This window comes from Oncorhynchus nerka, linkage group LG6, assembly GCF_034236695.1.
Source record: "Oncorhynchus nerka isolate Pitt River linkage group LG6, Oner_Uvic_2.0, whole genome shotgun sequence".
Taxonomy (NCBI): domain Eukaryota; kingdom Metazoa; phylum Chordata; class Actinopteri; order Salmoniformes; family Salmonidae; genus Oncorhynchus; species Oncorhynchus nerka.
The window spans coordinates 76,349,829-76,374,357 of record NC_088401.1 but is presented as its reverse complement, the minus strand read 5'-3'; the positions used below and the strand labels follow the sequence as shown (position 1 = coordinate 76,374,357).

The window sequence follows — 24,529 nt, the reverse complement described above, 5'->3', positions numbered from 1 at the left end:
AGGTCATTCCTGAATGTTAAGGCTCTTACAGGCTGGGACTCAGACTGTGACGTCAAGTCCCTGTGGACACACCACACACACGCACGCACCCACCACACTCCAAGCCATGCCAATAATGATCCAGACGAAGGATTAGAAGAACCGTGAAGGAGGGCGTGGGCTCCTGCTAAGACGTGTGTAGGAGGGCTTGGGCTCCTGCTAAGAGGTGTGTAGGAGGGCTTGGGCTCCTGCTAAGAGGTGTGTAGGAGGGCGTGGGCTCCTGCTAAGAGGTGTGTAGGAGGGCTTGGGCTCCTGCTAAGAGGTGTATAGGAGGGCTTGGGCTCCTGTTAAGAGGTGTATAGGAGGGGTTGGGCTCCTGCTAAGAGGTGTGTAGGAGGGCGTGGGCTCCTGCTAAGAGGTGTGTAGGAGGGCTTGGGCTCCTGCTAAGAGGTGTGTAGGAGGGCTTGGGCTCCTGCTAAGAGGTGTGTAGGAGGGCTTGGGCTCCTGCTAAGAGGTGTGTAGGAGGGCGTGGGCTCCTGCTAAGAGGTGTGTAGGAGGGCTTGGGCTCCTGCTAAGAGGTGTGTAGGAGGGCTTGGGCTCCTGCTAAGGGGTGTGTAGGAGGGCGTGGGCTCCTGCTAAGAGGTGTGTAGGAGGGCGTGGGCTCCTGCTAAGAGGTGTGTAGGAGGGCGTGGGCTCCTGCTAAGAGGTGTGTAGGAGGGCTTGGGCTCCTGCTAAGAGGTGTGTAGGAGGGCTTGGGCTCCTGTTAAGAGGTGTGTAGGAGGGCTTGGGCTCCTGCTAAGAGGTGTATAGGAGGGCTTGGGCTCCTGCTAAGAGGTGTATAGGAGGGCTTGGGCTCCTGTTAAGAGGTGTGTAGGAGGGCTTGGGCTCCTGCTAAGAGGTGTGTAGGAGGGCGTGGGCTCCTGCTAAGAGGTGTGTAGGAGGGCTTGGGCTCCTGCTAAGAGGTGTGTAGGAGGGCGTGGGCTCTTGCTAAGAGGTGTGTAGGAGGGCTTGGGCTCCTGTTAAGAGGTGTGTAGGAGGGCTTGGGCTCCTGCTAAGAGGTGTGTAGGAGGGCTTGGGCTCCTGTTAAGAGGTGTGTAGGAGGGCTTGGGCTCCTGCTAAGAGGTGTGTAGGAGGGCGTGGGCTCCTGCTAAGAGGTGTGTAGGAGGGCTTGGGCTCCTGCTAAGAGGTGTGTAGGAGGGCTTGGGCTCCTGTTAAGAGGTGTGTAGGAGGGCTTGGGCTCCTGCTAAGAGGTGTGTAGGAGGGCGTGGGCTCCTGCTAAGAGGTGTGTAGGAGGGCTTGGGCTCCTGCTAAGAGGTGTGTAGGAGGGCGTGGGCTCCTGCTAAGAGGTATGTAGGAGAGCTGGGGCTCCTGCTAAGAGGTGTGTAGGAGGGCTTGGGCTCCTGCTAAGAGGTGTGTAGGAGGGCTTGGGCTCCTGCTAAGAGGTGTGTAGGAGGGCGTGGGCTCCTGTTAAGAGGTGTGTAGGAGGGCGTGTGCTCCTGCTAAGAGGTGTATAGGAGGGCTTGGGCTCCTGTTAAGAGGTGTGTAGGAGGGCTTGGGCCCTGCTAAGAGGTGTGTAGGAGGGCGTGGGCTCCTGCTAAGAGGTGTGTAGGAGGGCGTGGAGGCTAAGAGGTGTGTAGGAGGGCGTGGGCTCCTGCTAAGAGGTGTGTAGGAGGGCTTGGGCTCCTGCTAAGAGGTGTGTAGGAGGGCTTGGGCTCCTGCTAAGAGGTGTGTAGGAGGGCTTGGGCTCCTGCTAAGAGGTGTGTAGGAGGGCGTGGGCTCCTGCTAAGAGGTGTGTAGGAGGGCTGGGGCGCCTGCTAAGAGGTGTGTAGGAGTGCTTGGGCTCCTGCTAAGAGGTGTGTAGGAGGGCTTGGGCTCCTGCTAAGAGGTGTGTAGGAGGGCGTGGGCTCCTGCTAAGAGGTGTGTAGGAGGGCTTGGGCTCCTGCTAAAAGGTGTGTAGGAGGGCTTGGGCTCCTGCTAAGAGGTGTGTAGGAGGGCGTGGGCTCCTGCTAAGAGGTGTGTAGGAGGGCTGGGGCTCCTGCTAAGAGGTGTGTAGGAGGGCGTGGACTCCTGTTAAGAGGTGTGTAGGAGGGCTTGGGCTCCTGCTAAGAGGTGTGTAGGAGGGCGTGGACTCCTGTTAAGAGGTGTGTAGGAGGGCGTGGACTCCTGCTAAGAGGTGTGTAGGAGGGCTGGGGCTCCTGCTAAGAGGTGTGTAGGAGGGCGTGGACTCCTGCTAAGAGGTGTGTAGGAGGGCGTGGGCTCCTGCTAAGAGGTGTGTAGGAGGGCTGGGGCTCCTGCTAAGAGGTGTGTAGGAGGGCTTGGGCTCCTGCTAAGAGGTGTGTAGGAGGGCGTGGGCTCCTGCTAAGAGGTGTGTAGGAGGGCGTGGGCTCCTGCTAAGAGGTGTGTAGGAGGGCTGGGGCTCCTGCTAAGAGGTGTGTAGGAGGGCTGGGGCTCCTGCTAAGAGGTGTGTAGGAGGGCTGGGGCTCCTGCTAAGAGGTGTGTAGGAGGGCGTGGGCTCCTGCTAAGAGGTGTGTAGGAGGGCTGGGGCTCCTGCTAAGAGGTGTGTAGGAGGGCTGGGGCTCCTGCTAAGAGGTGTGTAGGAGGGCTGGGGCTCCTGCTAAGAGTGTGTAGGAGGGCGTGGGCTCCTGCTAAGAGGTGTGTAGGAGGGCGTGGGCTCCTGCTAAGAGGTGTGTAGGAGGGCGTGGGCTCCTGCTAAGAGATGTGTAGGAGGGCGTGGGCTCCTGCTAAGAGGTGTGTAGGAGGGCGTGGGCTCCTGCTAAGAGGTGTGTAGGAGGGCTGGGGCTCCTGCTAAGAGGTGTGTAGGAGGGCTGGGGCTCCTGCTAAGAGGTGTGTAGGAGGGCTGGGGCTCCTGCTAAGAGGTGTGTAGGAGGGCGTGGACTCCTGCTAAGAGGTGTGTAGGAGGGCGTGGACTCCTGTTAAGAGGTGTGTAGGAGGGCTGGGGCTCCTGCTAAGAGGTGTGTAGGAGGGCTGGGGCTCCTGCTAAGAGGTGTGTAGGAGGGCTGGGGCTCCTGCTAAGAGGTGTGTAGGAGGGCTGGGGCTCCTGCTAAGAGGTGTGTAGGAGGGCTGGGGCTCCTGCTAAGAGGTGTGTAGGAGGGCGGGGCTCCTGCTAAGAGGTGTGTAGGATATTGAATGCATTGAAGATGGTGCCGACGGAGATGGCAGCATCGTGACTAGCTCTTAGAAGACACTAGTATTTTTATTTTTCATGTACTTTTTTAAAAACATTATTAGCTCAGGAAATATTTTGTGTCATTACATACAGCCGGAAAGAACTATTGGATTTTAAAGCGGTGGTAACTCACCAGAACTACCAGCATTACGACCAGGAATACGACTTCTCTGGACCAGATCCTTTGTTCACTCTCCCCAGAGCAATTGAACTTATTCCAAAGGCCGACCCAAAACATCACCGTCGGAGGAGAGGCACTTGAGGTGCTGGTTCGACTTAGGAGGCGTGCACACCACCCACCGCTTCTGAGTATATTACTCGCTAATGTTCGGTCTTTGGATAACAACGTTGATGAGTTTAGAGCAAGGATTTCTTTCCAGAGAGACATGGGGGCCTGTAAAATACTTTGTTTCACAGAAACATGTCTCTCTCGGGATACTGAGTAAAGCCAGCAGGATTCTCAGTACATCACACAGATAGGAATACACACAATGGCTTGCAAAATGATTCACCCCCTTGGCATTTTTCTAATTTTGTTGCCTTACAACCTGGAATTAAAATAGATTTGTGGGGGGGGGGCGTTGTATTATTTGACTTACACAACATACCTACCACTTCGAAGATGCAAAATATTTGTTATTTGTTGTACAAGAAATAAGACAAAAAAACAGAACCTGAGTGTGCATAACTATTCACCCCCCGAAAGCCAATACTTTGTAGAGACACCTTCTGCAGCAATCACAGCTGCAAGTTTCTTGGGGTATGTCTCTATAAGCCTGGCACATCTAGCCACTGGGATTTTTGCCCATTCTTCAAGGCAAAACTGCTCCAGCTCCTTCAAGTTGGATGGGTTCCGCTGGTGTACAGCAATCTTTAAGTCATACCACAAATTCTCAATTGGATTGAGGTCTGGGCTTGGACTCGGCCATTCCAAGACATTTCAATGTTTCCCCTTAAACCACTCGACTATTGCTTTAGCAGTATGCTTAGGGTCACCGTCCTGCTGGAAGGTGAACCTCCATCCATCCCTCAAATCTCTGGAAGACGGAAACAGGTTTCTGTCAAGAATTTCCCTGTATTTAGCGCCATCCATCATTCCTTAAATTCTGACCAGTTTCCAAGTCCCTGCCAATGAAAAACATCTCGGGGTGATGAGAGTTGTTGTGTTTGGGTCAGACATAGCATTTTCCTTGATGACCAAAAGCTACATTTTTGTCTCATCTGACCAGACTACCTTCTTCCATATGTTTGGGGAGTCTCATGACTTTTAGCGAACACCAAACATGTTTACTAACTTGTTCTTTAATTAATGGCTTTGTCCTTGCCACTCTTCTGTAATGCCCAGCTCTGTGGAGTGTACGGCTTAAAAGGGTCCTATGGACAGATACTCCAATCTCTGCTGTGGAGCTTTGCAGCTCCTTAATGGTGCTCTGTGGGATGCTCAAAGTTTCAGATATTTTTTTATAATCCAACTCTGATCTGTACTTCTCCACAACTTTGTCCCTGACCTGTTTGGGGAGCTCCTTGGTCTTCATGGTGCCGCTTGCTTGGTGGTGCCCCTTGATTAGTGATGTTGCAGACTCTGGGGCCTTTCAGAACAGGTGTATATATCCTGAGATCATGTGACAGATCATGTGACACTTAGATTGCACACAGGTGGACTTTATTTGACTAATTATGTGACTTCTGAAGGTAATTGTTTGCACCAGATCTTATTTAGGGACATCACAGCAAAGGGGGTGAATAGATATGCACGCACCACTTTTCCGTTTAGAATTGTTTAGAATTTTTTTCATTTCACTTCACTTAACCATGGCAAGGCGACTGGTAATATGGCCGAATATAAACAGTGTAGTTATTCACTCTGCAAGGCAATCAAACAAGCTAAGCGTCTGTATAGAGATAAAGTGGAGTCACAATTCGACGGTTCAGACACGAGACGTATGTGGCAGGGACAACAGACAATCACGGACTGAAAAAGGAAAACCAGCCACGTCGTCGAGACCGCCATCTTGCTTCTGGACAGGCTAAGCACGTTCTTCGCACGGTTTGAGGATATAACAGTGCCACCAACGCGGCCCGCTACCAAGAACTGTGGGCTCTCCTTCTCCGTGGCCGATGTGAGTAAAACATTTAAACGTGTTAACACTCACAAGGCTGCAGGCCCAGATGGCATCCCTAGCAACATTCTCAGATTATGCGCAGACCAGCTGGCTGCTGTGGTTACGGGCATATTCAATCTCTCCCTATCCCAGTCTGCTGTCCCCACATGCTTCAAGATGGCCACCATTGTTCCTGTACCCAAGAAGGCAAAGGTAACTGAACTGAATGTCTATCGCCCCGTAGCACTCACTTCTGTCATCATGAAGTGCTTTGAGAGACTATTCAAGGACCATATCACCTCCACCCTACCTGTCACCCTAGACCCACTTCAATTTGCTTACCGCCCAAACAGATCCACAGACGATACAATCGGCATCACTCTGCGCACTGCCCTATCCCATCTAGACAAGAGGAAAACCTATATAAGAATGATGTTTATTGACTATAGCTCAGCATTCAATACCATAGTACCCTCCAAGCTCATCATTAAGCTTGAGGCCCTGGGTCTGAACCCCGCGCTTTGCAACTGGGACCTGGATTTCCTGACAGGCCGCCCCCAGGTGGTGAAGGTAGGAAACATCACCTCCACTCTGCTGATCCTCAACACTGGGGCCCAACAAGGGTGCGTGCTCAACCCCCTCCTTTACGCCCTGTTCACCCATGACTACGTGGCCAAGCACACCTCCAACTCAATCATCAAGTTTGCAGACGGCACAACAGTAGCAGTAGCAGTAGCAACAGCCTACAGGGGGGAGGTGAGGGCTCTGGGAGTGTGGTGCCTGGAAAACAACCTCTCACTCAACATCAACAAAACAAAGGAGATGATAATGGACTTCACGAAATAGTAGAGGGCGCACCCCCCTATCTACATTGACGGGACCACAGTGGAGAAGGTGGAAAGCTTCATGTTCCTTGGTATACACATCACTGACAAACAGAAATGGACCACCCACACAGACAGAGTGGTGAAGAAGGCGCAACATAGCCTCCTGGGGTTGAAAAGTCTAAAGAAATTTGGCTTGTCACCTAATACCCTCACAAACTTTTACAGATGCCAATTGAAAGCATACTGCCGGGCTGTATCACCGCCTGGTTTGGCAACTGCACCGCACGCAACCTCAAGGCTCTCCAGAGGGTGGTTCGGTCTGCCCAACATATTACCGGGAGCAAACTACCCGTCCTCCAGGACACCTACAGCATCCAATGTCACAGGAAGGCCAAAAAGATCCTCAAGGATATCAACCACCCGAGCCACTGCCTATTCATCCAAAAGGCGAGGTCAGTACAGGTGCATCAAAGCTGGAACCGAGAGACTGAAAAACAGCTTCTCCCTCCATGCCATCAGACTGATAAACAGCCATCAAGAGCACATTAGAGGCTGCTGCCTATAGGCATAGACTAGGAATCACTGGCCTCTTTAAGGAATGGAATACTAGTCACTTTATTAATGTTTACATATCTGTCATTACTCATCTCATATGTACACACTGTATTCTATACTATTCTACGGTATCTTAGTCACTTAATAATGTTTACATCTGGCATCACTCATCTCATGTGTATATACTGTATTCTATACTATTCTATGGCATCTCATTCACTTAATAATATTTACATATCTTGCATTACTCATCTCATATGTTTATACTGTATTCAATAATATTCTACTGTATTCTATACTATTCTACTGTATTCAATAATATTCTACTGTATTCTATACTATTCTACTGTATTCTATAATATTCTACTGTATCTTAGTCCGTTCCGCTCTGACATCACTCGTCCGTATGCATGTAGTCTCAATTCATTCCTACTTAGATTTGTGTGTATTGGGTATATGTTGTGCAATTTGTTAGATATTACTACACTGCCGGAGCTAGAAGCACAAGCATTTCACTACACCCGTAATAACATCTGCTAATCACGTGTATGTGACCAATAACATTTGATTGGATTTGATATAGTTGTTATACACACTAAGGTGATGTAAAATTATTTCTCTGTACGATCTCTACCTACAGTGTGATGCATTGTGTCATGACAACAACAGTATGTTTTTGAACACATGCTGTAGGTAGGGCCAATGCTTTGTGGTTGTGCTCTCATCTTCTTAGAAGTTTAAATGAACGCCTGCTCCAGCACATCACATACAGTAGTTCACTGCTACCATAGAAAGCGTTTGTATAAGCTACTTAGTCGAGGATTGTTTCAAATGGGGTTTTATGATATCCCCCTCTACTTTCACTTGTGTGTTTTCAGTTGAGGGGTTGCTGTGGTAACCATGTGAAAGGGCCCCCTCCCTCTGATTGGTGGTTATTCTCAGCCTCACTAGGGAGCCTCAACCAATGGGAAACCCCCATTACAAAGACCAGAGAGAAGGTTCAGGCAGAGAACGAGAGGGGGGGTTATATTTCCCCCTAAGTCATGATGTCATATGTTTGTTTCCCCATCTCTCTGTTTCTGCCCCCCCCCCTCTCTTACTCTCGCCCTAACCTGAGCTCTCCTCTCCCCTCCACTCATTTCATCTCAAAATGGAACCAATGGGATAGTGAAAAATGCAAACTCAGGCAAAAATAGTTAGACATGGACAAATTTGACCCAGGTCTGACCTGGACCAAAGCAGAGACAGGTGACACCAGTACAGTAGAGCAGTATTATGTAACCATGCCCTCCCTCTGTGGTTCTATCCACTGTGTTTCCAGTAGCATCGATGGCCACAGCTTTCTAAAGACCTGTTATTGTTTCACTGTCACCCCCTACCCTTCCTTCCCTCCCTCCCTTCCTTCCCTCCCTACCCTTCCCCTCAATGACATGTTCTCTCCTCTAGTCATCCTTCTGTTTTCTGTTCTGTTTGTTTTTCATTCCTGCTGTTTGTCTTTGGCTGATGATGATCTGGGTGTGTGATGGGGAATGGAACAGACACATGAAGAAGATTGAAAGATGGAGAGAGTGAGAGAAAGAGGTTGGTCATGGTTTAGGCGTCAGTTATCAAACCAAGCATTTATCTCTCTCTCTCTCTCTCTCTCTCTCCCTGTCTCTCACTCCGTCTCTCTCTCTCGCTCTCCATCTCTCTCCCCTCTCGCTCTATGACAGTTATCCAAGCATGAAATCAATTTCCCATCTTGGGACAGTTTGACATTGACGTGTTCAGTGTGTGATAGGGTGGCTAAAGGAATACGTCTGTGTGCGTGTGATAGGGAGGTTGAAAAGGCTAAATTACACTCTGGTCAATTTCATTTGAGGAGTTGTCCCACAAGGTGGACAACGTGGTCATATTTGTCATAACCATCTATTGATCCTGTGATATTAGTTCATTTATCTTTCTAACTTGGTCTTTTTGTGTTGTCTGTCTGGCTGTAAGGAAACATATATGGAACATTTTCCACACTTTTATGTTATAGCCTTATTCTAAAATTGATTCAATTGTTTTTATCTCTCATCAATCTACACGCGATACCCCATAATGACAAAGCAAAACAGATTTTTAGAAATGTTTGCAAATGTATAAAATAAAAAAAGTGGAAATATCACATTTACATAAATATTCACGCTCTTTGTTGAATGTGAAGCGTTGCTGGTTGGGGAGCGTTGCTGCACAGCTATTTTCAGGTATCTCCAGAGATGTTCAATCGGGTTCAAATCCGGGCTCTGGCTGGGCCACACAAGAACATTTAGAGACTTGTCCCAAAGCCACTCCTGCATTGTCTTGGCTGTGTGCTTCAGGTTATTGTCCTGTTGGAAGGTGAACATTCACCCCAGTCTGAGGTCCTGAGCGCTCTGGAGCAGGTTTTCATCAAGGATCTCTGTACTTTGCTCCATTCATCTTTCGCTTGATCCTAGCTAGTCTCCCAGTCCCTGCCGCTGAAAAACATCTTCACAGCATGATTCTGTCACTACCATTCTTCACCATAGGGTTTCCTCCAGACGTGATTCTTGACATTAAAGGCAAAGAGTTCAATCTTGGTTTCATCAGACCAGATACTCTTGTTTCTCATGGTCAGAGAGTGGGTTGCCTTGTGCCTTTGACTGAGGAGTGGCTTCCATCAGGCCACTACCATAAAGGCCTGATTGTTGGAGTGCAGCAGAGATTGTTGTCCTTCTGGAATGCTCTACCGTCTCTATAGAGGACCTCTGGAGGTCTGTCAGAGTGACCATCAGGTTCTTTGTCACCTCCCTGACCAAGGCCTTTCTTCCCCAATTGTTCAGTTTGGTCAGGCGGCCAGCTCTAGGAAGAGGCTTGTTGGTTCCAAACTTCTTCCATTTAAGAATGATGGAGGCCACTGTGTTCTTGGGGACCTTCAATGCTGCAGAAATGTTTTGTTACCCTTCCCTAGATCTGTGCCTCAACACAATCCTGTCTCTGAGCTCTACAGACAGTTCCTTCGACCTCATGGCTTGTTTTTCCTCTGACATGTACTGTCAACTGTGGGATCTTATATAGACAGGTGTGTGCCTTTCCAAATCATGTCCAATCAATTGCATTTACCACAGATGGATTCCAGTCAACTTTTAGAACCATCCCAAGGATGACCAATGGAAACAGGGTGCACCTGAGCTCAGTTTTGAGTCTCATAGCAAAGGCTAAATAAGCTATTTCTGTTTTTATTTGTCGTAAATTTGCTAAAAAAAATTAATGAGTTTTTGTGTTTCATTATGGGATATTGTGAGTAGATTGAGGGAACAAAATAATGTAATACATTTTTGAATAAGGCTGTAACGTAACAAAATGTGGAAAAAGTCAAGGGGTCTGAATGCTTTCCAAATGCACTGTTTAGACAGAACTGCTTATATTCAACTCATTTCACCTTGGGAAACAATAAGTGCCATTTTCTATGAAGCTGTTCCTTTAATTTCTTCCTCAGACTCTCACTGTCTGTTATCATCACTTGTCTTTCTTTGTCTGTCTCAGTCTGTCTGTCTGTCTTTCTCAGTCTGTCTGTCTGTCTTTCTCAGTCTGTCTGTCTTTCTCAGTCTGTCTTTCTCAGTCTGTCTCAGTCTGTCTTTCTCAGTCTGTCTGTCTGTCTCTGTCTGTCTGTCTGTCTGTCTGGCTGGCTGGCTGGCTGTCTGTCTGTCTGTCTTTCTCTGTCTGTCTGTCTGTCTGGCTGTCTGGCTGTCTGTCTGGCTGTCTCAGTCTGTCTTTTTCAGTCTGTCTGTCTGTCTTTTTCAGTCTGTCTGTCTGTCTCAGTCTGTCTGTCTGTCTCAGTCTGTCTGTCTCAGTCTGTCTGTCTGTCTCTCTGTCTGTCTCCATCTCGCTCTCAGCATGGAGTTCAGTAGCATTGTGATGGAAAGAGCAGTAGCGAGACAGACAGAGATTATTATTATTATTACAGCATTCTTTGAGTGTAGCAGCAGTCCGTTATAGAGAAGTCATTATAATTCCATTCTGTTGACTGCTCCGTCTTTTCTCTCTATTGTAACAACCAATACAGCACACGCACACACGCACCCACACACACACACACGCACACGCACGCACCCACACACACATGCACACACACACACACACACACACACACACACACACACACACACACACACACACACATATATACAACCCCTTCTGTACACCCTTCACTCGTTGGTCGTATCTCTCCCTTACTGTATTGATTCACATTAGATCCAGAGCTCAACATTATGATAATTGATTTCTCACGCATTACCGAGAGAGCACTAATCGTGTTTATCCTCCTATTAAAACCCATTATAGAGCGACTGATTATGGATTGGAGAAGAAGCCTGGTAATCTAAGTCCAAGACAAAACATGGAAATGGAAAATACATTGATGGAAAATACATTGATATGGTGTAGAAAAGAAACTGTGGAACATACAATTACAGTATGAATACACTAACTGTATAATTTATTGTATGGAATAGTAAGAATGTCTTAGACTATTCTTATTAACAAACATTTAGGAGAGGCAGCACAACCAAATTTCAACTTAATAGTATGTACATCATTTTTTCAATATACATACATTGTTGCCTTATCTTTCGTTGTGGCTGGCAATGTGACATTACTGTTCTGCAGCTCTAAATTGACCGTAAATACCAGTATCACAGTCGCCACTAGTCAATAAGCTTACAAACCATTTACAACATTTGAGCAATTTTTTAATCTAAAACATATTAGACTCTTGAATAACGTAAGAATTCACAAGCATGTGCAGACAATTAAATGGTTTATTTTGCTTGTAGCTTGCGAGACAATAACACAGCTAACTATGCTAGCAAGTAGCATTAGCATATCAAACATGATCGTTTATTCCTCTCATATGAATATAAATGTACAGTTTCAGGATATTAAAATTACCTTTAGAACAAACCAGTTTGCATTTTATCGGACAATGAAAGAAAGTTGAAAACCAATAGAACATGAGAAAAACAGACTACTGGTTTCAGTTGGCAGATGGAAGTCTGTATAAAATATTACACTACTGGTTTCAGTTGGCAGATGGAAGTCTGTATAAAATAATAGACGACTGGTTTCAGTTGATAGATGGAAGTCTGTATAAAATATTAGACGTCTGGTTTCAGTTGATAGATGGAAGTCTGTATAAAATAATAGACGACTGGTTTCAGTTGATAGATGGATGTCTGTATAAAATATTAGACTACTGGTTTCAGTTGATAGATGGAAGTCTGTATAAAATATTAGACTGCTGGTTTCAGTTGATAGATGGAAGTCTGTATAAAATATTAGACGTCTGGTTTCAGTTGATAGATGGATGTCTGCATAAAATATTAGACTGCTGGTTTCAGTTGATAGATGGATGTCTGTATAAAATATTAGACTACTGGTTTCAGTTGGCAGATGGAAGTCTGTATAAAATAATAGACTGACTGGTTTCAGTTGATAGATGGATGTCTGTATAAAATATTAGACTGCTGGTTTCAGTTGATAGATGGATGTCTGTATAAAATATTAGACTACTGGTTTCAGTTGATAGATGGAAGTCTGTATAAAATATTAGACGTCTGGTTTCAGTTGATAGATGGATGTCTGCATAAAATATTAGACTGCTGGTTTCAGTTGATAGATGGATGTCTGTATAAAATATTAGACTACTGGTTTTAGTTGGCAGATGGAAGTCTGTATAAAATATTAGACTACTGGTTTTAGTTGATAGATGGAAGTCTGTATAAAATATTAGACTACTGGTTTCAGTTGGCAGATGGAAGTCTGTATAAAATATTAGACTACTGGTTTTAGTTGGCAGATGGAAGTCTGTATAAAATATTACACTACTGGTTTCAGTTGATAGATGGAGGTCTGTATAAAATATTAGACTACTGGTTTCAGTTGGCAGATGGATGTCTGTATAAAATATTAGACTGCTGGTTTCAGTTGATAGATGGATGTCTGTATAAAATATTAGACTACTGGTTTCAGTTGATAGATGGAAGTCTGCATAAAATATTAGACTGCTGGTTTCAGTTGATAGATGGAAGTCTGTATAAAATATTAGACTACTGGTTTCAGTTGGCAGATGAAAGTCTGTATAAAATAATTTATACAGTCTACTTTGAAGGAAGGTAGCACATTCCTCATAATATGTAGTCAAACATTCAGGTTTCAAACAATTAAGTAGCTATATGTTTTAAAAGTGCATACTGCCTGCCTCCAGCTCACTGCAGTGGTGTGAGATGGTGTGAGATGAAGCCTGCCTTCCCTTGCCTATGCATTTGAATGGCGAATGGAAAAGAACGCACGTGCTTCAATTACCAGTTGAAATATAAAAATATTAGCTCTTTTTAATCGTAGTTTCAAAGACGATTTTTAACACATGATTGCATTTAGAATTCTTGTGTAATGATTGGGCCTATAAAAACGCTGTCTGGCAGACTTTCTGCTCAGTCTCTATCTGTATGCCGTGTGCGTGTGATAAATAAGATACGTAACGAATATACACACGTGCCAATTTAATTCCACTAAATAATGCACATTAATCCATAGACCAAAAAGAAAGACTGGGAAACTGTATTTACATCATCTGGTAATTACATCAATGAAAAGGCTAACAAGTATTATTTCGCATAGTTTTTTTTCTTCTCCCGGACAATTGGCCCGGTGGCAATTTTATTTATTGGCTTTTCTAGTTTTTTTTAACGGCCAAAGGCCAGCTGTTACTGGCTAACTGAAACCCTGGTGAGGAGTGAGGATCGTGCTGTATTACATATTGTATTACTGGCTAACTGAAACCCTGGCGAGGACTGGGGATCGTGCTGTATTACATAATGTATTACTGGCTAACTGAAACCCTGGTGAGGACTGAGGATCGTGCTGTATTACATATTGTATTACTGGCTAACTGAAACCCTGGCGAGGACTTGGGATCGTGCTGTATTACATATTGTATTACTGGCTAACTGAAACCCTGGCGAGGACACACGGATCGTGCTGTATTACATATTGTATTACTGGCTAACTGAAACCCTGGCGAGGACACACGGATCGTGCTGTATTACATATTGTATTACTGGCTAACTGAAACCCTGGCGAGGACACACGGATCGTGCTGTATTACATATTGTATTACTGGCTAACTGAAACCCTGGCGAGGACACACGGATCGTGCGGTATTACATATTGTATTACTGGCTAACTGAAACCCTGGCGAGGACTTGGGATCGTGCTGTATTACATATTGTATTACTGGCTAACTGAAACCCTGGCGAGGACACACGGATCGTGCTGTATTACATATTGTATTACTGGCTAACTGAAACCCTGGCGAGGACACACGGATCGTGCTTTATTACATATTGTATTACTGGCTAACTGAAACCCTGGCGAGGACACACGGATCGTGCTGTATTACATATTATTTTACTGGCTAACTGAAACCCTGGCGAGGACACACGGATCGTGCTGTATTACATATTGTATTACTGGCTAACTGAAACCCTGGCGAGGACTAGGGATCGTGCTGTATTACATATTGTTTTACTGGCTAACTGAAACCCTGGCGAGGACACACGGATCGTGCTGTATTACATATTGTATTACTGGCTAACTGAAACTCTGGCGAGGACTAGGGATCGGGCTGTATTACATATTGGATTACTGGCTAACTGAAACCCTGGCGAGGACAGGGGATCGTGCTGTATTACATATTGTATTACTGGCTAACTGAAACCCTGGCGAGGACTGGGGATCGTGCTGTATTACATATTGTATTACTGGCTAACTGAAACCCTGGTGAGGACTAGGGATCGTGCTTTATTACATATTGTATTACTCGCTAACTGAAACCCTGGCGAGGACTGGGGATCGTGCTGTTTTACATATTGTATTACTGGCTAACTGAAACTCTGGCGAGGACTGGGGATCGTGCTGTATTACATATTGTATTACTGGCTAACTGAAACCCTGGCGAGGACTGGGGATCGTGCTGTTTTACATATTGTATTACTGGCTAACTGAAACTCTGGCGAGGACTGGGGATCGTGCTGTATTACATATTGTATTACTGGCTAACTGAAACCCTGGTGAGGACAAACGGATCATGCGGTATGACATATTGTATTACTGGCTAACTGAAACCCTGGTGAGGACACACTGATCGTGCTGTTTTACATATTGTATTACTGGTAATGGTAGCACACTGTGTATCGTGGCCTAATGACACACTGACCACATTTTCCGCTGGTAGCTAAAGTGGCACTCTCCCATTCCAGTACAGCTACCAGGCATTACAGTGGTCTAAATGCATGTTCCATATGGACAGCTCCTTAGGGACATACACGCTCTCTCTCTCACTCACACGCTCACTCACTCTCTCACTCACTCTCTCACTCACACTCACACTCACTCACTCACTCACTCACTCACTCACTCACTCACTCACTCACGCACGCACGCAAGCGTCAGGTTCCAAAACCATACAAATCTTCTGTCAGCAGTTTTGTGAGTCAAAATAGATTTCTACAATGTCCAGAGTATCAGGACTACTGAAAGAGGTTACCTGTATCTGTTTGTCTCTGGTAAAACTTCCCTTAAAGAAAGGAGCAGGCAGAGAGGCAGAGAGAGATGGAGGCAAAGAGAGTGATGGAGAGAGAGAGGTTAGACCCAACCAAATCATGAGAAAACAAAAAAATTATTACTTGAGGCATTGGAAAGAATTAACAAGAAAATCGAGCAAACTAGAATGCTATTTGTCCCTACACAGAGAGTACACAGTGGCAAAATACCTGACCACTGTGACTGACCCAAACTTAAGGAAAGCTTTGACTATGTACAGACTCAGTGAGCATAGCCTTGCTATTGAGAAAGGTCGCCGTAGGCAGACATGGCTCTCAAGAAAAGACAGGCTATGTGCTCACTGCTCACAAAATGATGTGGAAACTGAGCTGCACTTCCTAACCTCCTGCCCAATGTATTACCATATTAGAGAGACATATTTCCATCAGATTACACAGATAATTCAAAAACAAACTCGAATTTAATAAACTCCCATATCTACTGGGTGAAATACCAGTGTGTCATCACAGCAGCAAGATTTGTGACCTGTTTCCACAAGAAAAGGGCAACCTGTGAAGAACAAACACCATTGTAAATACAACCCATATTTGTTTCTTTATTTTCCCTTTTGTACTTTAACCATTTGCATATATATATATATACATAATATGACATTTGGAATGTCTTTATTCGTTTGGAACTTCTGTGAGTGTAATGTTTACTGTTCAATTAAAAAAAAAATGTATTTCACTTATGTTTGTTATCTATATCACTTGCTTTGGCAATGTTAACATTTGTTTCCTATGCCAATAAAGCCCCTTGAATTGAATTGAGAGAGAGAGATGTGAGTTAGAGGGGATGGGAGCTTCCTGTAGCTATAGCAACCTCTGCCACGCTGCTCCAATCACCAAGCTAATGTGTGGTTACTAGGGAGACATTGCAAGATTCCAGGGAGATGAGTTTTCTCATCCAGAAGCTGTTGGATTTAGGATCGAAGATAACCTTTGTCTCAAACACACCCTATACGCTATATAGTGCTCTGGTCAAAATTAGTGCACTATTTAGGGAATACTGTACAATTTGGGATGAAACAGGGATTATCCTGCATCTAGTCTCCTAAAGGATCACTGCTTGAGGGGATAAACACACTCATCCACCCTGTCTATTGTCTCTCCCTTTTGTGTGTGTGTGTGTGTGTGTGTGTGTGTGTGTGTGTGTGTGTGTGTGTGGTGGCTCTGTAAGTGAGAGATTCTGATCTGTGATGGCTGTGTACACACTCACCCAGTTCTTTCTCATACGTTTCAACAGTGTTCATTGGTTGGTGATGTGTTAACTCTTTTCCTCCCTAGTGACTACGGTTAGGTTTTAGGATTTATGTTTGTGTGTTCTTAATGAGGGTTCCCTCTGTTGCTTCTGGATGTCTAAGTAAGATGTCTTGTCTGCTCATCATCAAATTGACTTTTGTTTTGTCCACAAGCTGCTTAGTTAGGTCTGACTGCCTGAGATCTGGAGAGACTGGCTCAAATTCACTGTTTTACCCTGGAGTCTTCATTAACACCTGAACAATTTAACTAAACGTCTATCCCTCTCAGCTCTTTCTTCCTTTCTTTCTTTCTTTCTTTCTTTCTTTCTTTCTTTCTTTCTTTCTTTCTCACCCTCCATCCCTTCAGCCCTCTCTCTTGGCTCTGTCTGTAAGAGTACATTAATTACAGCTGAAGCGTTTCCCGAAGGTTCAGAAGGCAATGAAAGACAGGAGGAGAGGAATAGAGGAGAGGCGGGGGAGGGAGAGAATGGAAGAGTTGGAGAAAGTGCAGATGAGGAGGAGAGTGGGTAAGGAACACAGAGTAGAACATGTAGGGTCATATAGGATTTATGGGGAGGTTGGGAGGATCTGCTATATCCTGTCCCTGCTGGAGGTAGTCATACATGGTCCTTACAGTACCTGTGTGTGTGTGTGTGTGTGTGTGTGTGTGTGTGTGTGTGTGTGTGTGTGTGTGTGTACCATTGTCCTAGCCAGCAGCCTTATACCCAGACTTGGTGTATTAGCATAGTGTTGACATTAGCAGTTAAACAATTAGACTGTACGGGTATCCCAAATGTCACCCTATTCCCTACTGGGCCTGGGATATTCCCTACTGGGCCTATATATAGAGCCATTTGGAACACAGCCTGTAGCTACAGTAGTATGGCTAACAGACTCCACAGAGAGGACAGACATTTGTGAAACGATTCATCACAGAGATTTAACACAAGTGCAAAGAGAGGAACAGTGAGAGAAAAAGAGCAGAGGTGGGGAGGCATGATGGAGAGAGAGAGTGGAAGACTGACTGAGTCACTGAGTCACTGACTTACTGAGTCACTGACTTACTGAGTCACTGACTTACTGAGTCACTGACTTACTGAGTCACTGACTTACTGACTTACTGAGTCACTGACTTACTGAGTCACTGACTTACTGAGTCACTGACTTACTGACTTACTGAGTCACTGACTTACTGAGTCACTGACTTACTGACTTACTGAGTCACTGACTTACTGAGTCACTGAGTCACTGGCTTACTGACTTACTGAGTCACTGGTTACTGACTTACTGACTTACTGAGTCACTGACTTACTGAGTCACTGACTTACTGAGTCACTGAGTTACTGACTTACTGAGTCACTGACTTACTGACTTACTGAGTCACTGACTTACTGAGTCACTGACTTACTGAGTCACTGAGTTACTGACTTACTGACTTACTGAGTTACTGACTTACTGACTTACTGACTTACTGACTTACTGAGTTACTGAGTCACTGACTTACTGAGTTACTGACTTACGGAGTCACTGACTTACTGAGTTACTGACTTACGGAGTCACTGACTTACTGAGTTACTGACTTACGGAGTCACTGACTTACTGAGTTACTGACTTACTGACTTACTGAGTCACTGAGTTACTGACTTACTGAGTTACTGACTTACTGAGTCACTGAGTTACTGACTTACTGACTTACTGAGTCACTGACTTACTGAGTCACTGACTTACTGACTTACTGAGTCACTGACTTACTGAGTCACTGACTTACTGACTTACAGAATCACTGACTTACTGAGTTACTGACTTACTGAGTCACTGAGTCACTGACTACTGAGTTACTGAGTCACTGAGTCACTGACTTACTGAGTCACTGACTTACTGAGTCACTGACTTACTGAGTCACTGACTTACTGAGTCACTGAGTCACCGACTTACTGAGTCACTGAGTTACTGACTTACTTACTGAGTCACTGAGTTACTGACTTACTGACTTACTGCCACTAACAACTGCACACATTTCTCTCCACCCTGTGTAGAAATAAGCTGTAAAACGGTGTATTTTTCTCTACGCCCCATGGCAAAATGAGTAGAATTGCATTAAATGTTTTATAAAATGTCCCCCACCCCATCATTGTTGCCCATCCCTGGTTTAACACAATGCTACAGTCTTTCACAGAGCATGTGGTCCTGATTTTAGAAGTAGTAAAAAGCAGTTCCCCAGAGCTTTCTTCATGGGCCAAGCCACAGCTGCCCTGCCCTGTCAGGGATAGGCACAGAACAACACATCACAACCCAGCCCTGAACTGCCCTAGCCTATAACACTCGCAGCAGTGTGTCTTTTCACCCCGTAGAGACCCCATTGTCATTTCCTGGTAACTAAGAGAGATTTGGGAACACAAAATGCTGCCGCTCCACCTCAGCCTTTAGCATGGGATGCCACTGTCTCTAGGGCAACCATGGAAGGTTAATGGCTCCTATGGCAACCAGGGGAAAGGGGACGTCCCTGCCCAGAACATCCAACCAATGGTCACTCACCACACAGGGTAACAATGTGATTACCAAGAACAGGTGGACCTTTCACCAAAACCACCTACCCTTCATCTGCATCCCAAATGGCACCCTCTGCCCTGTCTAGTGTGCTACTGTTGATGGGTTCTGGTCAAAATCAGTGCACAATATAGGGAATAGGGTGCCATTTCAGATGCAACCAGTCCCACTAAATGCATTTAGGCTGTCATATGGCCTGATGCTATGGTAATGAGATGCATTTGGTTAATGATATGAGTGGTTTCTGTGTTTGAAGTCTGGCCAGGTCTGGTGGTGTCTGGGAACATACTCTTAGTGTGTGCCACAGATTTCCAAAGGCTGGTAACTGCCGGAGAGATGGGGGAGGGGGAAGAGAGAGATGAAAAGAGAGAGAGTGAACAAGAGAGAGTGTGAGAAATAGAGAGATTGAGCAGGAAAGAGGGTTAGAGAGAACGAGAGACATGATTAACTCATTCAGCATGCCATATTTATCTCAAATAGTCAATCAAATTTCTTTCCATTACTGTTGTATGTTTTCCATCTAGATTTACTTATAAGACTGTATTTTCTCTCTCTCTGTCTCCTCTCGCTCTCTCGCTCTTTCGCTAGGAAGTGGAATTGGAAGTGCAGCTCAGTTTCCACCTCATTTTGTGGGCAGTGTGCACATAGGCAGACCTGGCTCTCAAGAGAAGACAGGCTATGGCGGCCTTTCTCAATAGCAAGGCTATGCTCACTGAGTCTGTACATAGTCAAAGCTTTCCTTAAGTTTGGTTCATTCACAGTGGTCAGGTATTCTGCACTGTGTACTCTCTGTTTAGGGACAAATAGCATTCTAGTTTGCTCTTGTTTTTTTGTAATTTCTTTCCAATGTGTCAAGTAATTATCTTTTTGTTTTCTCATGATTTGATTGAGTCTAATTGTGTTGCTGTCCTGGAGCTCTGTGGCGTCTGTTTGTGTTTGTTTGTCCTCTCCTGTCAGATATCATGTGCTATGTGGTTTTGTGGTCAGCTTTCTGGCTGCTTCTCCCTGTTTTCAACTCCACTGGGACGTTGTGTTTGAAGCACTGCCATTGTTCCGTGGTTGCAGAGATGTGGCCGGCACACACACATCACACACTCACTCACAAGCCCTATAGTTATCTCCCAATCCTGGATCTCTCTCTCTCTCCTACTCTTCCTATCCCTCTTCCTTTTGCTCTTTTACTATCTCACTTTCCTTGCCTCTCTCTCTCTCTGTCTCTCTCTTCTCTCTCTTCTCTCTCTCTCTCTTCTCTCTCTTCTCTCTCTTCTCTCTCTCTTTTCTCTCTCTCTCTCTTCTCTCTCTTCTCTCTCTCTCTCTCTCTCTCTCTCTCTCTTCTCTCTCTTCTCTCTCTTCTCTCTCTTCTCTCTTCTCTCTCTCTCTCTCTCTCTTCTCTCTCTTCTCTCTCTTCTCTCTCTTCTCTCTCTTCTCTCTCTCTCTTCTCTCTCTTCTCTCTCTCTCTTCTCTCTCTTCTCTCTCTTCTCTCTCTCTTCTCTGTTCTCACTACTGTACATAGTGGGCCCTGGTCAAACGTAATGCACTAAATAGGGAATAGGGTGCAATTTGGGAAAGACTAGTTCATACTAGTGACAAAGACTAGTGACAAAGACTAGTTCATAGTGAAGAACTATTAATATTCTTTAGATGTGTTAAGTCAATACACTCCACTCATGAACTCAGGATACAATTAGTTATTGTTGAAGGGTGTGTGTGTGTGTGTGTGGCGGGATGGATTGTGTGTGTGGGTGTCCACTGGGACAATACAGCTCACAAAGGAAGGTGATATAATGCATATGATAGAATCATGACTAGGAGTGTGTCATTATCCAGAGAGATCACTCCAGATTCAAGGCGAAATTTGGCCTTTTTTGGAGAAGCAGTCAAAAATATACACTGCTCCAAAAAATTAAGGGAACTCTTAAACAACACAATGTAACTCCAAGTCAATCACACTTCTGTGAAATCAAACTGTCCACTTAGGAAGTAACACTGATTGACAATACATTTCACATGCTGTTGTGCAAATGGAATAGACAACAGGTGGAAATTATAGGCAATTAGCAAGACACCCCCAATAAAGGAGTGGTTCTGCAGGTGGTGACCACAGACCACTTCTCAGTTCCTATGCTTCCTGGCTGATGTTTTGGTCACTTTTGAATTCTGACAGCGCTTTCACTCTAGTGGTAGCATGAGACGGAGTCTACAACCCACACAAGTGGCTCAGGTAGTGCAGCTCATCCAGAATGGCACATCAATGCGAGCTGTGGCAAGAAGGTTTGCTGTGTCTGTCAGCGTAGTGTCCAGAGCATGGAGGCGCTACCACGAGACAGGCCAGTACATCAGGAGACGTGGAGGAGGCCGTAGGAGGGTAACAACCCAGCAGCAGGACCGCTACCTCCGCCTTTGTGCAAGGAAGAGCAGGAGGAGCACTGCCAGAGCCCTGCAAAATGACCTCTAGCAGGCCACAAATGTGCATGTGTCTGCTGAAACGGTCAGAAACAGACTCCATGAGGGTGGTATGAGGGCCCGACGTCCACAGGTGGGGGTTGTGCTTTACAGCCCAAAACCGTGCAGGACGTTTGGCATTTGCCAGAGAACACCAAGATTGGCAAATTCGCCACTGACTCCCTGTGCTCTTCACAGATAAAAGCAGGTTCACACTGAGCACATGTGACAGTCTGGAGACGCCGTGGAGAACGTTCTGCTGCCTGCAACATCCTCCAGCATGACCGGTTTGGCGGTGGGTCAGTCATGGTGTGGGGTGGCATTTCTTTGGGGGGCCGCACAGCCCTCCCTGTGCTCGCCAGAGGTAGCCTGACTGCCATTAGGTACCGAGATGAGATCCTCAGACCCCTTGTGAGACCATATACTGGTGCAGTTGGCCCTGGGTTCCTCCTAATGCAAGACAATGCTAGACCTCATGTGGCTGGAGTGTGTCAGCAGTTCCTGCAAGAGGAAGGTATTGATGCTATGGACTGGCCCGCCCGTTCCCCAGACCTGAATCCAATTGAGCACATCTGGGACATCATGTCTCGCTCCATCCACCAATGCCACGTTGCACCACAGACTGTCCAGGAGTTGTCGGATGCTTTAGTCCAGGTCTGGGAGGAGATCCCTCAGGAGACCATCTGCCACCTCATCAGGAGCATGCCCAGGCGTTGTAGGGAGGTCACACAGGCACGTGGAGGCCACACACACTACTAAGCCTCATTTTGACTCGTTTTAAGGACATTACATCAAAGTTGGATCAGCCTGTAGTGTGGTTTTCACTTTAATTTTGAGTGTGACTCCAAATCCAGACCTCCATGGGTTGATACATTTGTTTTCCATTGATAATTTTTGTGTGATTTTGTTGTCAGCACATTTAACTATGTAAAGAAAAAAGTATTTAATAAGAATATTTCATTCATTCAGATCTAGGATGTGTTATTTTAGTGTTCCCTTTATTTTTTGGAGCAGTGTATATATAATTGTCCACTAGGAAAACAAAGTGCCCAGAGTTTGTATTAAACCTGCAGTCTATGGTGCAACAGCTTGCTGCTTAAACCACTACTGCACCATCTGTCCACAACAGTTAGAAAGCCCAGTCTTAATAAATAATCTTAATAAATGGCTAAACGTAACCGAGGGGTTGTTTTTCTGTTTTAAACCTTCATCTTTAACTTTAATCATTTCACTTAATGGCTGAACTGGGTAAATATTTCAGATGCAAGTCTTATATTTTCAGGATTCTGAGCACAAAACAAAACATGTATAACAGTTGTAATCCCACTGTTTGATGTTCTGAAGCGTTGAACGTTCGTTGGAGTTAACCAAACACATGAGAACATTTAGTTGAGTCACCGATACTTCAGATAATGACAGGCTCAACGTTAAGATTTAATCCAATAGCAAGAAATGCATGATACCATTTTCTGAACAGATATTTTTGAAGTGCGGACTGTAATGAATAATACAGGGTGAACACCAGGTACACTATTTAACCATGTACCAGTATTTACACATTTTTCAAGTTTAATGCAAATAAAATATATATGTAATTTGTCTGTATCCAATGTAAAGTTTAGAGCTGGTTGAGAATAAAGTCAGTCGTACAGTTTCAGTGTCAGTAGATGAAGAAAGCATCAGATACAGTGTATACAGAATGATGTCAGTCATACAGTTTCAGTGTCAGTAGATGAAGAAAGCATCAGATACAGTGTATACAGAATGATGTCAGTCATACAGTTTCAGTGTCCGTAGATGAAGAAAGCATCAGATACAGTGTATACAGAATGATGTCAGTCATACAGTTTCAGTGTCAGTAGATGAAGAAAGCATCAGATACAGTGTATACAGAATGATGTCAGTCATACAGTTTCAGTGTCAGTAGATGAAGAAAGCATCAGATACAGTGTATACAGAATGATGTCAGTCATACAGTTTCAGTGTCAGTAGATGAAGAAAGCATCAGATACAGTGTATACAGAATGATGTCAGTAGTACAGTTTCAGTGTCAGTAGATGAAGAAAGCATCAGATACAGTGTATACAGTTTCAGTGTCAGTGTCATTGACTTTATCCACATTTTGTTACATTACAGCCTTATTATAAAATGGATTAAATAGTAATGTGTTTTCATCAATCTACACATAATACCCCATAATGACAAAGCAAACACAGGTTTTTCTAAATTATAACAAATGGATTCAAACTATTTGCTATGACACTTGAAATTGAGCTCATGTGCATCCTGTTTCCATTGATCATCCTTGAGATGTTTCTACAACTTGATGGGAGTCCAGCTGTGGTAAATTCAATTGATTGAATTGATTGATTCAATTGAATTGGCGCGGGCACTAGAAAGGTCTGCAGCACCCGGGATCACCCTACTAGAATCTGAAGTCAAATGTCTGTTTGCTGATGATCTGGTGCTTCTGTCACCAACCAAGGAGGGCCTACAGCAGCACCTAGATATTCTGCACATATTCTGCCAGACTTGGGCCCTGACAGTAAATCTCAGTAAGACTAAAATAATGGTGTTCCAAAAAAGGTCCAGTCGCCAGGACCACAAATACAAATTCCATCTAGACACCATTGCCCAAGAGCACACAAAAAACTATACATACCATGGCCTAAACATCAGCACCACAGGTAACTTCCACAAAGCTGTGAACGATCTGAGAGACAAGGCAAGAAGGGCATTCTATGCCATCAAAAGGAACATAAAATTCAACATACCAATTAGGATTTGGCTAAAAATACTTGAATCAGTCATAGAGCCCATTGCCCTTTATGGTTGTGAGGTCTGGGGTCCGCTCACCAACCAAGATTTCACAAAATGGGACAAACACCAAATTGAGACTCTGCATGCAGAATTCTGTAAAAATATTCTCTGTGTACAACGTAGAACACCAAATAATGCATGCAGAGCAGAATTAGGCCGATACCCACTAACTATCAAAATCCAG

General features: G+C 44.9%; 1 protein-coding gene across 1 annotated transcript in view; it reads left to right on the top strand.

Moving 5' to 3' along the window:
* The window catches only part of LOC115114989 (actin-binding LIM protein 3-like), a 134,716-nt gene that overhangs the window by 37,020 nt on the left and 73,167 nt on the right, over positions 1-24,529 (top strand). The window lies entirely within an intron of this gene.